This window comes from Tasmannia lanceolata, unplaced genomic scaffold (assembly GCF_043159265.1).
Source record: "Tasmannia lanceolata isolate RefF3 unplaced genomic scaffold, GAP_Taslan_0.1 ptg000013l, whole genome shotgun sequence".
Lineage (NCBI taxonomy): Eukaryota > Viridiplantae > Streptophyta > Magnoliopsida > Canellales > Winteraceae > Tasmannia > Tasmannia lanceolata.
Window position 1 is genome coordinate 3,110,429 of NW_027518690.1, and position 17,006 is coordinate 3,127,434.

The 17,006-nt window shown below is 40.3% G+C and overlaps 1 long non-coding RNA gene across 2 annotated transcripts; it reads left to right on the plus strand.

Annotated features, from left to right (window-relative positions):
- The first annotated feature begins 691 nt into the window (after window positions 1-691).
- Window positions 692-14,955, plus strand: LOC143889529 (uncharacterized). Of its 2 annotated transcripts, XR_013254849.1 has the most exons (4): window positions 692-1,861; window positions 9,976-10,113; window positions 12,972-13,262; window positions 14,481-14,955. It is a non-coding gene; the product is annotated as an uncharacterized LOC143889529 (long non-coding RNA). The 2 variants fall into 2 exon arrangements; XR_013254848.1 differs by having other exon boundaries at window positions 703-1,861; window positions 12,972-14,955.
- The last annotated feature ends 2,051 nt before the right edge of the window (window positions 14,956-17,006 follow it).

A 17,006-nucleotide genomic window follows, 5' to 3' on the forward strand; every position in this document is an offset into this window, starting at 1 on the left:
ACCATTGTCCGCACGGTCAGCTCGCTTTGGACAATCTAGCTTGATATGGTCATATTCCTTGCAACGATAATATTGCACACTCTTTCCGTTGACCCTGGATCTTGACCTGCCTTTTTCTGATCCCCTATCAGAAGACCTTCTTCTTTGATTCCGACTATGAACAACCAACTGTAGACACCCGATTTTGACCAAGCACTAAAACTCCCTAAGTTGAGTTGAATAAAGGTCCTGAAGTTGAATAAACTCCCGAAAGAGTGGACCCAAAATGAGGGTACAAATCCCTCAAAAGGTTGACAATAGCCTCAAGGATACGCCTGCAAAATTGCATGGCAATTGGACGAAAAATGGAAAATAAGACAAGCTGAGTTTGTGCCGTTATCAAAACTGGGTTTGGGCCAATAACAGTTCCTAAATGAAGGAGATATGAGAGTGACTTTGGAAAACATGGGTGTGCTGATATCAACAACCTTTCCATTTCAAAAGACAAGTCAAGTTTATGCCATTATCAATGTTGCATTATGTTGCATTATGTTGTCTTTGTTAAAGGAAGCCGAAGGGGAGCCAATGAATGAATTAAACACACAGAGGTGTACATGTACCAATCTCCTGACCCACCTAAACCCTCGTCTATTTTCCCTCCTCATCTTCTACCTAGACTACCCCTTATGGTGTAAACAGAGTATTCACTAATGCATGAGGGGGCTGTCCAGGAGAAGTAATAGGAGGGCGAAAATATCATTTCCTCTTCAAAGAGGATCGAATTAGGGCTTCTAAAGCGGGCGAGGGGGAGGTCTTCATTTTGATGGCAAGGAAAAGATCAGAAAAAGAGCAGAGGAGAGAAGGGAGGGATTTGCGGCCACTTCTCCATCACCATCGACTACCCGATCCTGTAGCCACCATCGCCGCTCGGCCCCACCTCGTCTCGGACCTCATCAACCCACCATCACCATCACTACCGCTAAACCCTCATCTCCTCCTTTTCGAACCCATCTCAATTTTCTTCCCACCCACCATTAAAAACTACCTCTAACAGATCCAAGCTCACCTTCTTCTTCCCCAATATCCATCTCCACCATCTACAGACCCCAAGGCCTCCACCTCACCTTCAACATCAGCACAAACCTCTTTCATTTTACTAAGCCTCTCGCTCTCTTTCTATCATTCTCTGGGCAGATTCTAAGAGGAAGAAGAAAGAATAGAAGAAGGGGGTTGCGAAGAAGTAGAAAGAAGAATAAGAGGATTGGGTTTTAGGGCTTGAGTAGGGTGAAATTGCAACAGATCTGAGTTACAAAAAGGGATTTAGGGCTCTCATTTTTAGAGAATTGCAGAGGATAGAAAGAGAGGGAGAGCCACTGCCCGTCACCCCCATCGTACCCCTTCTCTGGCCGCTATCTCCATGGATTCCGGCCTCCACCACAAGCCACCGCCACCACTTCCATTTTTACAGACCTCTACAATTTTCTAACTCATTTAATCATCTCCATAAGCTCTACCTCCTCCATGTCCATCTTCTCCATCATACCCCTTTCTAATTGCCTCCATTTGCAGCCACTTCCATTGCCGCTACTCGCTATTGCTGTTGCCACAACCCATCTCTGCCTTGAAACCCATCTCTTCCACCCCCACGCCCACCTTGCCGATACCTTCGCAACCAACTCCAATCCATATCTCCTAAACCATGACTCATTTCCATGTTGAATTACCCAATCAGATCCGAGCCACCTTCCTTGTTCAACCTTACCAGAACACACATCCTAAAGCTGCAAATAAAGAGTTAGGTGTGGGCCTTCGAAGAAGAGGCGCTTGTTGGCTACTCAAAGAAGAAGAAGAAGCACGTGGGTCGCTCTCATTAACCTCCCCTGTAAGTACTTTTCAATTTGTTTTTCCTTCTTTTTCTGGGTGGAATTTTCAGTTGAGATGTTTGTTTCTTGCAATTTGGAACTGAACTGGTCATTTGATCCCATTGGATTTCTTAAAAGCCAAAATTGGCTTCTCTTGAATGGTTGAAATGCTTAGTGTGTAGGGATTCCTTGTGTGTAGGGATTTATTTTCTTACATATAGAGAGCTTACTAATCTATGAGATCTTGAAAACCAGATAAATTTATGATTTACAAAGTTTCACAATGCTCTAAAAATCATTAAAATCCTTGTTAGAAAAGGGGGTTTCTCTGTATGTTGCTGGTAGGATACAGTTTGTCCGTGAAGATTTGCTGAATTTCTAAATGTCCTGAATCAATTCCAAAAAGAGTTTCCAATATATGTTTCAAGTTACAAGTTATGGAGGCATTTGTTGATCACTTTGATGAAATTAGATATACGAATGTAAGAGGCACTAATGCTAACCATCATCTACATGCTAAGTCCATTAGGGGTCATCATTAATTAAAGGATTCCGTTGTAAAATTAATAACCATCAGTTAGGTGGCATGTGTCTTATCCTGGATTCATGCCTTGTTCTTCTAATCTTCATTTGGTATTGATTTTTGCTCAAAATTTATGGAGCAAAGAAGAGCATTAGATATGTCTGTGAAACCGAATCGAGATGGTTGATTTGTTGTGTGGATAGGAGTATTCCTTCTTGCAATATTTCTATCAGAGCAATTACTTTCTATCTGAAACTTGCTAAAATTTGGGCTTGGTTATTTCATTGTAGCCGTAGAGGTCATTTTAATAGATAATGGGTAATAATGTTGATCACCTCAGTTCTTCAGATTTAATGATGTTCACATAGCAAGACGTGTGTGTACTTAATACTCATTCAAGGTGAGTTGAAGAGAAATGGGCAAATGCACAAGGATTTAATCAAGCTTAGTTCAGCTTCATTTTTTTGGATATCATCATGGGTAGCTTATTCTTTAGAGAACCACTGAAGGACCGGGAAGTGTGGTTTATGATTAGATTGCTTAGAGTACTTCATCCCCGGTTCTCCTTTTCCCCTCCTGGATCATGTAGCTAAATTTTGTTTCTGGGTTTCTTTGATTGATTATAGGATTTTCATTGAGGCTTGTGATTGTCTTCATCGCTTGATCTTCTCTGTATAGTTAGAAACATCTCTCGGGTTCAAGGTTATGACGGAATGCTTCTTGAGCCAACCCTTCCCTTCCTGCCTTAGAGCTTTCGCAGGTTAAGGGAGTTTCTTCCTTTTTAGGGTCCTTCATAAAGTCATAGGATGCTTTCTTACTTTCATAGTCATAGGATTCTGTCCTACCGTCATAGAGTCATAGGAGTCGGTCCTACTGTCCTTAGTGTCATAGGAGTCTGTCCTACCATCATAGACTTTAGGGTTCTGCTCTATTATTATAGAGTTTAGGATTCTGTCCTACCTTCATAGAGTTTAGAATTCTGTTCACTTGTCTAGGAAGCTGTCCATTAGTCTAAGAGTTTGTCCTCTTGAGTCAAAACTCTTTTTTTAAGCAAAAATAACAAAAGAGTAGTTAGGAAATCTGTTTTCGAACTACGTTGGCTTGATCCTCTTCCACGAGGTACGTAGGCAGCTTGGGATCGTCGTCCCAAGTCCAGTCAAACCTTTTAAATAAAACATTTTCAAACCTTTCAAAACAATAAAAAATAAAAAAATACAAAACTAAAAATGGGCAAGGATGGTGATTCCTGTCCTCGGAGGCAAACCGGGGTTACCACGCCCTGAGCTCTGATACCACTTATAAGGAATTTAACCGGGTAGAACTCACCCCTAAAAGCTAGTCGTTAGAGGGAGGGTGCCCATTCCCTTATAACCCATCCCCATCCACTTCACTTATCCGATGTGGGACTATTTGCTTTTGCATGGAACCCCAACAAAAAGAAACAAGAAAAGAAAAGAAAAGAAAATTCTGGTGAATGCTGTTATATATTCAAAATTTGAATAAACTAAACTTAGGCTCAGGTCTGATTTGTGTATATTTCATTCAGAAGCTTCTTCAAGCAAGCAAAGTCCAAGAAATGTTTTGTTACTCACATAGTTATGTGGGTGTTTTTTTTTTTGAAATATGACAAATTTCATTAATATTTGAAGTGCAATCGGGACCAGAGGTCCCAGCTTGCTTATACAAATATTAAATATAAGACATCGGACACAACTGATGATTTACAAAGACCTACTTCCAGAAGAACGGATACAAGTATCCTTCGCATAAAGGAATGTGCACATTACAAATATGAAGTATTTCAAAATCCTCCCGTTTTGCCCCCGCTTTAGCCAAAGTGTCGGCCATTTCATTTGCTGATCTTCTTCGATGTTCAAGCCGCGGGTTAAGTACTCGCATTAGATCCAGTATTTCCGCTATAAGCTCTTGCAACCTCCAGGGACCCTTTGATGATTCAGAAGCCCAAGTCATCACATTTGAGGAATCACCTTCTACTATAAGAGGGTGCTGGTCGTGTTCAGATGCCCATTGTAGACCAAAGGGTAAAGTTCTAACCTCAGCCTCGTTAGAGTCACATATTCCATAGGGCCCCGAGTATGACATAACCACTGATCCAGAAGAGTTCCTAATAACTCCTCCAATCCCTGCTCTTCCAGGATTACCCAGAGAGCTGCCATCAAAGTTCAGTTTCAACCATCCCGTTGGCGGGCATGACCATTTTGGTTTAGGCTTGGAACGACTAGTTTTGTTCCATATTATTGACCACCAATTTCTTATGAGGTCACCTATTACGTAAGGAGTTTGTTTCTTGACCTTTGTCAATGAAATCATTTCAATTTTGGCATCCGAAGCAACACGAGTCACCGTTCTACTTTTCTCTTAGAAGATGCGTCTATTGTGTTCTTTCCAGATGTTCCATACTATGGCATATGGAGTTGTTGTCTAGAGATATCTGCCCATTTCTCCAAAAGGTCCTGAGCGTCATCCAGAGAAAAGGGAGCAGATCGACTAAGGCAGACCCAAGAGACCCCAAAGGCTCCGATTTCTTTTGTCCAAATATGATAAGCGAAGGGACAGTGCAGCATTAGATGGTCCAGGGTTTCTTCATTTTGGTGGCAAAGAACACACATACTGGCCATACTAAAGTTTCTTCTCTTGAGGCGATCACATGTATTGATCTTCCTGTGGATCATTGTTTATCCAAAAGCTACTACCCTTGGTGGAGCCAGCGATTTCCAAATACGCCTTACAAAGAAAGGATGACCCTCATTTAACAAAGAGAAGAAAGATTTGGCAGAAAAGTCCCCACTCGAAGAAGGGATCCAAATTCTTTCATCCTCCTTATGTTGCGAGCAATATGTCGCTTCCAGGCAAAGTAGCAGTCTCTAGAAATCTTGAATTTCATCGTCCTTGAGATCTCAATGCAGGCGAATATCGCAAAACCTTCTTCCACCCTGACCCTCTCTCACCAAATAATCCGCAACAGTCGCGTCTCGATTCGAAGCAATTCTAAAAAGCCCCGAGAATTCCAAGCAGAGTTTAGATTGGCCGCACCAGAGGTCCAGCCAAAATCTTACATTGGTACCCTTTCCCACTTTATAGCGAATTGATAGATCGAATTCCTCTTTAACAGAACAGATGGATTTCCAAGCGCCTGAGCCCTTTCCTCCCGTAGGTTTTTTGAAACTCCAATCCCCCCATTCTGAACCATATTTTAATCCTGTAACCCGATGCCATAAAGCAGTTTTCTCTTTACCATATCAAGGATTTATTGCGTAATCTAATCTTACCAATACACAGGCCTTCATTTGCCTTTGACTGCGGGACCTTGTCCCAGCTAATTAAGTGCCTTACCTTCTTCGATGTTCCGTTTCCATCCCATAAGAAGTTTCTTTACAACCTCTCAATTCTCAAAGCCACCTTAACTGGTATCTTGTACTAGGACATGAAATATACGGGTAAGTTGGAGAGGGCTGCTATGATTAATGTGATCCTCCCCCCAAAAGGAATTTACTTTTTCTTCCAGGTGGCCAATTTTCTTTCAATTCTTTCAACTACCAGATCCCATTGGGATGCCGATGGGATACCAAAACCTAGGGGCAGGCCCAAGTAGGAGATCGGGAAGGACTCTGCAGAACACCCAATAGACGCTGCCAATTGATGCACCTCTCGTTGGTCCAGATTGATGCCCAGGAGCATGCTTTTACTTAAGTTGATTTTGAGTCCAGATGCAACCTCAAACCACCTAAGGATTGTCATAACATTAGAGATAGCCTGGGGAGTATATTGAATGAATACCAGTGTATCATCTGCAAATTGGAGATGTGTTATCTCTTCTGCCAGCGATCCCACTTGAAATCCCCTAATCAGCCCCATTCTGTTAGCCCTTGTCAACAGTAGACTAAGTGCCTCCACTACCATGATAAACAAATAAGGAGCCAGTGGATCCCCCAATCGAATCCCTCTTGATGCTTTAAAGAAGCCCTCCGTTGAATCATTTGTGATGATTGAGAACGAATTTTCTGATATCAATGCTCTGACCCAATTCCTCTAGGATGGCCCGAAGCCTATTTTTTCTTGAATGAAATCAAGGACATCCCAATCGACATGATCATAAACTTATTCTATATCAATTTTGAACAGGAGACCCGGACACCCTCTTCTTTTTGCTGAATCAATAAGTTCGTTAGCTATTAAAACACCATCAAGGATCTGCCTCGAGTAAACAAAAGCACCCTGAAATTGTGAAATGATCTCCCCCATGTAGTTTTTCACTCTTCGGGCTAATAATTTGGCGACTATTTTGGGGACACTGTGCATCAGGCTAATGCGGCGGAAATCTCTTATCCTAATAAGTCCTCCTTCCTTCTTTGGGATTAGGGCCATGAAAGTCGCCTTCGCAACTTCACTAATGATTCCCCTCTCGGCAAATTCCAGAAAGAAGGCCATAATGTCCTTCAAGATCCTCCAAAAGAACTGGAAAAAAGCCATAGGATAGCCATCCGGCCTTAGGGCTTTGTCCCCATCCATGGAGAAAATAGCCTATTTGACCTCCTCCTCTGTGAAGATTCGGTCCAAATTAAGTCTCTGATCACTCGAGATTTTCTTGAAATTAAAACCCTCCATCTTCGGCTGCCACTCCACAGTTTTTGGATAGAGCCTAGAATTGAATTCCACAATTAAGGATTTAATAAGATTGGGGTCTTCAACTACTGACTCACCTTCCTTTAAGCAGTTGATCAGGTTTATCCTTCTCCTAGAGTTGGCTGATCGATGAAAGAATTTGGAATTTTTATCCCCACCCTTGAGCCACAATGCACGGGATTTCTGTCTCCATCGAATTTCTTCTCTACGCAGAATCATCTCGTTTTCAGCCAGTAGGTCCAACTGAGCTATCTGATCCTCCTCTTTGATTTCTAAGGAGGCCAGCCTATTTGAGATAACTTCTCTTCTCTAATTCGACTCTTCATCAAAGGTTTTTTGCCATTCCTTGATCTTGAATTTAAGCCTTTTCAATTTTTGACAAATAACATATCCTTTCCAACCCGGTTCCTCCCACCAGTGCTCTACCTTTTCCGCGAAGCCTAATACTTCCAAAAGGTCTAAATCAAATCTGAACGGACGAGGACCACCAGAGAAATTTGAAATTTCCAGAACGATCTGGTTGTGATCCGATTCCGTTCGAGGTAGCGCTTTCTGGGAAATGAGTGGGAAGCGTTCCTCCCATTCACGAGTAAGGAGGACACAGTCAATCCTTGTCATAACAAGGCGGGCCTGATTGTTAGACCAAGTGAACTTTGCTCCGTTGAGTGGGATATCCAGTAGTTGATGGTTCTGGATAAAGTTGGAAAAGTTCCGCATGCTGATTGTGATTCTCGATAATGTGTTCTTTTCAGATGGATATCGTATTGTGTTGAAATCACCCCCCAGAATCCAGGGACCCTGCCATGATTCTCTCAGGGAATTCAATTCTTGCCATAATTCACTTCTATCAGAGGAGCAAGGAGGTCCGTAAACGATTCAGAGCATCCATTCCTCATTGCAATCAGATGAGGAGAAAATTATGGATATCAGAAATCTCCCTTCTCTGACTTCTTTGCAACGAAATTTGCTCTCCTTCCATATGACAATGATTCCCCCTGCTGTGCCAATCGCATCCTTTGTGACCCATTCTCTCTGATTTCTTCCCTAGGCCTTGTTAATCGTAATATCTATGATCCCCATTAATTTTGATTTGATTTTTGCCACCAAATCTAACTGATTTTTAACAATAAAGGCCCTCACCGCCCTAAATTTTCTATCCTCTCTTAGTCCCCTAATATTCCAGAAGCCTATCTTCATTGGGAGCGGGAACGTACTCCCAAGGCTTCGTACTTCTTCAGGTAGAGAGCCCTCGCTGGCCAAGGATCCGCACAGTTATGTGGGTATTTTTATCTGTATCATATACTGTGATGGACAACTCTAGAAATCTCATGCAACCTCATAGGAAGAAAGACTCATAGAAGCTCCCTTTTCTTCCCTTAGAGCATTTTCTATAACAATGAAATGATGGAACAAAATTTGGAGTTTCCAATAATAAAGCAGAGTATCAGAAGAAAATGTAAAACATCCGGTAAAAAAATGAATAAAACTCTAATTCAAAATTTATTTCCATACTATACAGATCAAACGAGTTTGCTTCCATTCTGTGAATTCTCTATAATGAGCTTGTTGCCTAAAGCCATTTCTTATAAATAAAAATGTATGCTCTCTTAACAATCTGGCCAAGCAGAAAATACCCAAGAAAAGGTACTATCAAAAACCCAAAATAGGACAAAGGAAGGCTACTCAAACCCATAACTTTTCCAATAGGTGTATATGGGATTGCAATCCCAACTGCCAAAACTATAAGCGTAGAACAAATCACAGGCCACGCCGCCACCTCCTGGATGAACGGAATTTGCTCTGTTCTAATCATGTGGATTATAAGCGTCTGGATAAGGAGACCCTCAACAAACCATGCAGAACGAAAAAACACGATCTCGGACGTCTGGGCCCCATAATAGAACCAAAGAAATGCTAAGTTAGCAATGTCGCAGATAGAGCACGCAGGCCCGTTCCACAGCATGAACAATGGCAATCCTTTAGAAGACCAATGCTAGGGGATCTTTGCATAGTATTTCAATGTGACCCAGATTGTACAAAAAAAATTTTGTATGAGAATTTGCCTTGGGGTCAATGGCTCAGACCGTAAATATATGGTTGCGACAAGGAGTGAGATGATGCTACCAATGATTGCCACAAGTGACATTTTTTATGTACTTCATAGTGTTTCCATATGTAATCCTACCATGCTCAACACCGGTGGGAAGGACATTAAGGTCATTTTCGAGTAGGATTATGTGAGTAAGGTCTTTAGCCACGGACGCGCTGGAGTCAACTGAAATTCCTATATCAACGGCATCCAACGTGAGGGGTCATTTATCCCATCGCCTAAAAGTAGGGGTGTGCACTATTCGGTTTACACCGAATTAACCGACCGACCCGATTAGGATTTTCGGTTTCGGTTCGGTTACCTGTCAAATCGGTTCGGTTTCGGTTTTGGTTTCCAACGTAAATAAATACGGTTAACCGAAAAACAATATCCGTCACTATTGTTGGTCCACTTGCATTAGTTTGGCTAATATTTTTCAAGGCTTGAGGGGACTTTTGTGCCAGTGGTCATAAAAAGGAGATAGTGACGGATATGTATATTTAATTGCAAGTGGACAAAAGAGTAGTGAGTGGATTGGTCAACAGGTGAATATATTTAATTGCATTCATTCGAATTTTGAACAAACCCTCTCTCTGACACTGATATTTCCTTTTCTCCTCTCAGTAGTCAGTAATAATAACGATCATAGATTCACAGATCAATCTCCAAGTGAATTGATATGTCCACCCATTTTTTACTTGGGGAAAGCCCCCGCCTAAAAAGAATACTCAGTCACAACTCACAAGGGGGCAAGGGGCTGTCCTTAGTAAAAATAAGAGTGAATATATTACTAAATAATATTAATTTCAAATTCCTCTTTCACTTTCAACGGAGCCCTTTTTTATTTTCTCATCTTGTTCTCCTTACTCTTTGTTTAGGGTTTGTCCGCCCCCTCTCCAAGATTCCAACTCCGGCAACCTCATCTCCGCGGCCTCTGCCTCTCAAAGACTCCAACTCCGGCAACCCCATCTCCGCGGCCAACAACTTCTGGTTCATTTGCATGAGATACAATGCAGGTACAGTACTAAAGTCATCTTGCTTTTGCTTCTCAGGAAATCTTTCTTGTTGATTCCTGGAAAGAGAGGGCAAATATATCACTTTAACATTTGCACAAACTTAATTCGGTTATAACCGAACTAACCGAACAACCGAAATCATGTTTCGGTTCGGTTCGGTTAACATATAATTCGGTTTCGGTTTCGGTCATCATTTTTAAGTAACCGAAATATTTCGGTTCGGTTAGTTTCGGCTGATTCGGTTCGGTTTTAACCGAATGAACAGCCCTACCTAAAAGTCCGACCACATGTTTGAAATTTGTCTGCAAGGACTGGACCACATGGAGTTTTTGGGTAGTACGGTGAGTACGGTGACTGTTTTTACAGTATTGTGGAATGTGGTCTGGTCTAGGAGCTCAAGATCGGGGGCCTGTTATTACATGAGTGGTTCTAATGCCCACCTCTTTGCAAACTCTTATGGCTAGAGAGAGTGAGTCCCCGGTTAAGGCCTTCACCTTTACTCCCTTCTCAGCTAGATAGCAATGCTTGCTTTGCAGAGTCTTCTGGTGGGTCAAAGAAGGATACCAGACCAAGGAACACCATGTTTGATATGTCTATCTCATTTTTGCCAGATTCCTGCAACAACATTACCAAGAAAAGCCCAACCTTAATACCATTCAAAAAAAAAGAAAAAACTAACCTTAATAAGCCATTTTCTGATACCCAGTTAAAGTTTAGATATGTTCTGCCGAGGGTACTTCAATAAAAACCTTGGAAATTTGATTCTAACATGACTGGTAGTAGGTTGTGTTAATCCATAGATACACTTGCAAGATAAAGTATAATTTTCTTCAAACACTTTAAACTTGAAGACTTGATAAGAGTTTCCTCAATTTTTGGATCATCCTTAACTAAACAGATAGCCCTTCACACACGCAAGTATCTTGAACACATTGGTTGCAAACCCACATAAATGGCATAAAGCTGGTAGAAGGAAACTGCATTACTTCAAAGTTTATTTTCATAATAGATAAAGGGAAATGATTATTTGTTAATAATCTCATTCTTCTCTCGTCTCCCATCCAGGATTTTGAGGAAATCCAAGATTCTAAAATCGGTGTATCCAAATGGCCCCCTTAAGGAACATCCCTAAACTGTTTCCGTAATTCAATGGCCCATGTGTATGAGCAAGGCTCTCTCATATTAAATAATGCGATGAATAAAAAGAAAATTAGAACTTTTCTCTGCCACAAGCTGACTACACAAATCCACAAGGATAGGAAATATAACTAAATGACCATAGGACATAAATCTGTACATATCATAAATAATACAACATGCATACAAAGAAAAGATTATATAGAGGTAATGATTTTATTTCCCACACATAACCGTATTGACTCAAACTCTAAAATAAACAACCTTTCTACCACAGTCCTAACCAATGACTAGCCTCAAGAAACATGGTAAGAGATTATGATAAAATTTATTGGAAGATCATCATAATCCATGTCATCAAATCTAACTTAACTATCTAATCTACCACCCATACAATTAACGGTAAAGGTTCCCATCAAAGGTAGAGATTCTAATAAAATTCTCCAATTAAGAAATGCAATTAAAATTCGCACACAATGCTGAATAATGATGACCGATGTATGCTGAAGACGTTGACTGATATATGCTGAAGAATGTGTCTCTTGGAAGAGGAGGGCTTACGAACCTCAAGGAATGACTGCCTCAGTAGGCTGGATGGAACTCAAGTCTTTATTGATGAGTCATCATGGGCTGATTTTGAATATCTATCCTCATGTAAATAAACCTCAATGGGAAAGTCATTATGGGTCAATTTTAGCTACTGATACTCATGAAAGTGAGAATTACTCTTTCAGGCACGCACTTTCAAAGAAATGAAGTATCTCAACTGAAAAGAGTTGCTATGTTAAGAATGCTACTCAAGTGAGACAACTCAACTGAAATATGCTAAAGAAAAAAAAAATTGAAAGATAGAGAGACAAATAAGAAAAGATGAAGAGAAGGGAAACCTGGCAACTTTTGAAGGCAAACTAGCAGCATAGTGAGAAAACTTCAGGTATTTTGGCAATGTAGAAAAGTTTTTAAGGGTGTTGGTATTTTAGTAAGGACAATAGAGAAAGACACACGGATCACAAAGGGGTGCATTGTTTCGATTGTGCTTCAACGACGTCTGTTGTTGGAGGCGTGAGATCAAGGGAGTACCGTTCGACCCAATCAGAGGTCTTTCGGTCGAGGCTGTGGGGCTTGCTGGGATCTCTCTTTTCATCTTCTTCTTCAACACATTTGACTTTGGTTGTCGTTTTAGACTCTATGAGGCTCGGACTGCTTGCGGAAGGTGACACGATGTTCTTCGGGCTAGATCTAGGTTGGGTGATAGGAGGCGACAACATTGGGTGGTCGTGGCTAGATGCAGGGTTGGATACGGCTTTGGAATAAGATTATCAATGTAATTTTAGATTGTAGAGGTTGTGTGGTGGTCACACAAACTGTTAAATCGATCGTCCGCCAGAGTATGTTGTCGCTACAGTGCTGGACAGGCCGAAGTAGGAATGAGCTGCTCTAATACATGATAAAGAAGAGATTCTACTCATCTTGGTTAATTTTCATCAACAATAACAGGTGATTATATAAAGCACTTTGAGATAAAACATCGAAGATCACCCTAATCCATATTACCTAATCTATCACACTTACAATCAAAGGATGTAACTAGTCGTCATGAAACATATGAACTTAAGTCCTACCCTACCGTACGAAAAATAGGTATTACTCAGTAATATTTTTTAATATTTTATCGGCTTATTATTGTATACAGATACCCTAATCAACTCTTGCATATGCAGGCATTTTGTCAGACGTGAAGATTGTTCTCCTGTTTTGGATTGGGTGAGGAGGACCCAAGGGCAATTAAATTCAGCCTTCTCTTGACGTAAGGAATGAGGCTGCTGGAAATGAATATAGCTGTTGGCTTCTGTGAATTGCATTATTATCTTCTTTGCTTTCCCAACAAAGTTGGATTAATCTGGTAAACGAGGCTTTGCCTATAATATCTGATCAAGGTATTCTCAACGGGATTTGGCCAGAACTATGGTGGTTGTTCAGATCGATGGCTCTGTTCACATAATGAGGCAAAAGTAAGGCCCAATTAGTGTCTTCATTTAAAAATTGACTTTCTATTTAGCATTTTTCTTCTTTTAATGTCCTTGGTTAAAATGAAACGAACAAGGTATAAAATTTCTAACCAAGAGGAAATAAAATTAGCTAAAATGGTAGTTTCGGTAATACATTATTTTAAATAGTTTATTAATCAATCCGTTGTTTATTACAAACATTAAAAATAAGATAAAAAATTTCATCACAACAAAGATTGAATGCATTCATACAACATAATTTCCAAACTTAATAGAATCTAAAGTGGTAGCTCTTCGACGGGATGTACTGCTCTTTGAGCCCATTGTTTCTGAAACCAACGGAAGCACCAACGGGAGCAGAACGAGCAAGCAACGCAGATCATCAAACCAACAAGCATGAACCGAAAAACGATCAACCCATTTCTTTGATAGTGATTCAACCTTTGGTTGAACATGACTTCATCGGTATCAGTATGGTTACTGTTAATATTTTTACCTTTCTCCATCCTGTTCAAATGAAGAAAACGTATGTCATACTTTTTTGGACAAACGATATAATACTAAAAAAAATACTAAAACGTGATGTAGGTGGTGAATGCCTGTATATCCATGAAAAGCAGCGACGTGAAGATAAGGCGTTCGCCACTTACATCGTAATTTAGTATATTTTTTTGTAAGTATTATATCGTTTGTCCAAAAAAGTATGACGTACGTTTTCTTCATTTAAACAGGATGGGGAAATGTAAAAATGTTAACGGTAACCGTGCTGATACCGTTGAAGTCCTATTCAACCAAGGGTTGAATCACTATCAAAGAAATGGGTTGATCATTTTTGGGTTCATGCTTGTTGGTTTGATGATCTGCGTTGCTTGCTCGTTCTGCTTCCGTTGGTTTCAGAAACAACGGGCTCAAAGAGCAGTACATCCCGTCGAAGAGCTACCACTTTAGATTCTATTAAGTTTGGAAATTAGGTTGCATGAATGTATGCAATCTTTGTTGTGATGAAATTTTTTATCTTATTTTTAATGTTCGTAATAAACTATGGATTGATCAATAAACTATTTAAAATAATGTATTACCGAAACTACCACTTTAGCTAAATTTATTTCCTCTTGGTTAGAAATTTTATACCTTGTTCGTTTCATGGAAAATGCTAAATAGATAGTCAATTTTAAATGAAGACACTAATTAGGCTCCACTTTTGCCTCATTATGTGAACAGAGCCATCGATCTGAACAGCAACCATAGTTCTAGCCAAATCTCGTTGAAGGTGGTGATCTAGTTTGGAGGGTATGGATTAGATCTAAGAAGCTATGGCCAATTGTGGGTCCCACGATCTTCACAAGGTTAGCCATGTATGCCATGAAACTGATCACTCTAACATTTTCCGGCCACCTCGGTGACGTCGAGCTCGCCGCCATGTCCATTGTCAACACTGTTAATCACCGGATTCAACTTTGGCGTCATGGTAAGAAGAAGACATATTTGTTACCTATTCATAGAGGGAAATGATATCAGCTCAATCATAGTTTGAAACATGTAAGATAACATGATTCAGCACAATCATAGAGGGAAATGATATCAGCACAATCACCTGGTCTTACATTGTTTAACATTACAATTCTCAAGAAGCTCTGTTGTTGAAACATGTAAGATAACATGAGTTTACCCCATTATCAAAGCATGATCGTGCACACATCAATAGCCTGAATTTAAATGTAAAAATAACAAAAAATTTAAAATATTTTGAGATAACCCTTCCTACAAAGTGAAAAATATTTGTCACTGCTGTAAATACCAATTCTTTGTCAATGTAGAAGGTTTTATCCAACTCCTTTGACAATTTGATGTTCCAACTTTTTTGGATACTCACGGCCATTGATGGTGACCATGGATGGTCTAAATTCACAAGATAAGGTAATCCTTGTGGGCCACAGCTTGGTCGCGACCACATTCATGCTGGATGGCACCAACCGATCACACTCTGACCATCCCTTTGATCCATTCAAACTATCAATCCCCCAACCATAGCCTACTCCTTATTTACAAAATGCTTGTTGTTTGACACCCTCAATTTCTTTATTGTGCCCGATTTTCTGATTTCTTTTTCTTTTTCACCTTTTGCTACCTTCTTTGGGTGAAAGATCTATTAGTTGCTTGTGGCTTTTTTGTGTTCTTAATAACATTTCTCAATTGTTTAGAAAAAAAGAAACAAGAAAAGAAAACAAAAGAAAATTCTGTGAATGCTGCTAGATATTCAAAATTTGAATAAACTTGAGGTAGGCTCAGGTCTGATTTGTATATATTTCATACAGAAGCTTCTTCAAGCAAGCAAAGTCCTAGAAATGTTTTGTTACTCACATAGTTATGTGTGTGCTTTTATCTGTATCATATACTGTGATGGATAACTGAAGAGAAATCTCATGCAACCTCATAGGAAGAAGACACACAGAAGCTCCCTTTTCATCCCTCAGAGCATTTTCTACAACAATGAAATGATGAAACAAAATTTGGAGTTTCCAATAATAGATCCGAGTATCAGAAGAAAATGTACAACATCCGGTAAAAAAATGAATAAAGCTCCGTACTATACAGATATAAGGAGTTTGCTTTCATTGTGTGAATTCTCTATAATGAGTTTGTTGCCTAAAGCCATTTCTTATAAATATAAATGCATGCTCTCTTAACAATCTGGCCAAGCAGAAAATACCCAAGAAAAAGCACAATCAAAGACCCAAAATATGACAAAGGAAGGCTACTCAAACCCATAACTTTTCCAATTGGTGTATATGGAATTGCAATCCCAACAACCGAAACTATAAGCGTCGAACAAATCACAGGCCACAACCCACCTCTTGGATGAACGGAATTTTCTCTGTTCTAATCATGTGGATTATAAGCCTTTGCATAAGGAGACCCTCAACAAACCATGCAGAACGAAAAAACTTTATCTCGGACGATCTCTGGGCCCCATAATAGAACCAAAGAAACGCTAAGTTAGCAATGTCGCAGATAGAGCAGCATGAGCAATGGCAATCCTTTAGAAGACCAACACTGTGGGATCTTTGCATAGCCTTCCTCCATCTTGTCCCATGGAATTGCAATCTGACCCAGATTGTACAAAAAAAATTTGTATGAGAATTTGCCTTGGGGTCAATGGCTCAGACCGTAAATATATAGTAGCGACAAGGAGTGAGATGATGCTATCAATGTTTGCCACAAGTGACATTTTTATGTACTTCATAGTGTTTCCATATGTAATCCTACCATGCTCAACACCGGCGGCAAGGACATTAAGGTCTTTTTCGAGTAGGATTATGTCAGAAAGGTCCTTAGCCACAGACGCGCCGGAGTCAACTGAAATTCCTATATCGGCGGGCATCCAACATGAGGGGGTCATTTATCCCATCGCCTAAAAGCCCGACCACATGTTTGAAATTTGTCTGTATGGACTGGACCACATGGAGTTTTTGGGTTGGAGTGAGACGAGCAAGTACCGACTGTTTTCACAGTATCGTGGAGTGTGGTCTGGTCTAGGAGATCGAGATCGGGACCTGTTATTACATGAGTGGTTCTGATGCCCACCTCTTTGCAAACTCTTATGGCTACAGAGAGTGAGTCCCCGGTTAAGACCCTCACCTTTACTCCCTTCTCAGCTAGTTAGCAATGCTTGCTTTGCAGAGTCTTCCGGTGGGTCAAAGAAGGATACCAGACTATGGAACACCATGTTTGATTCGTCTATCTCAT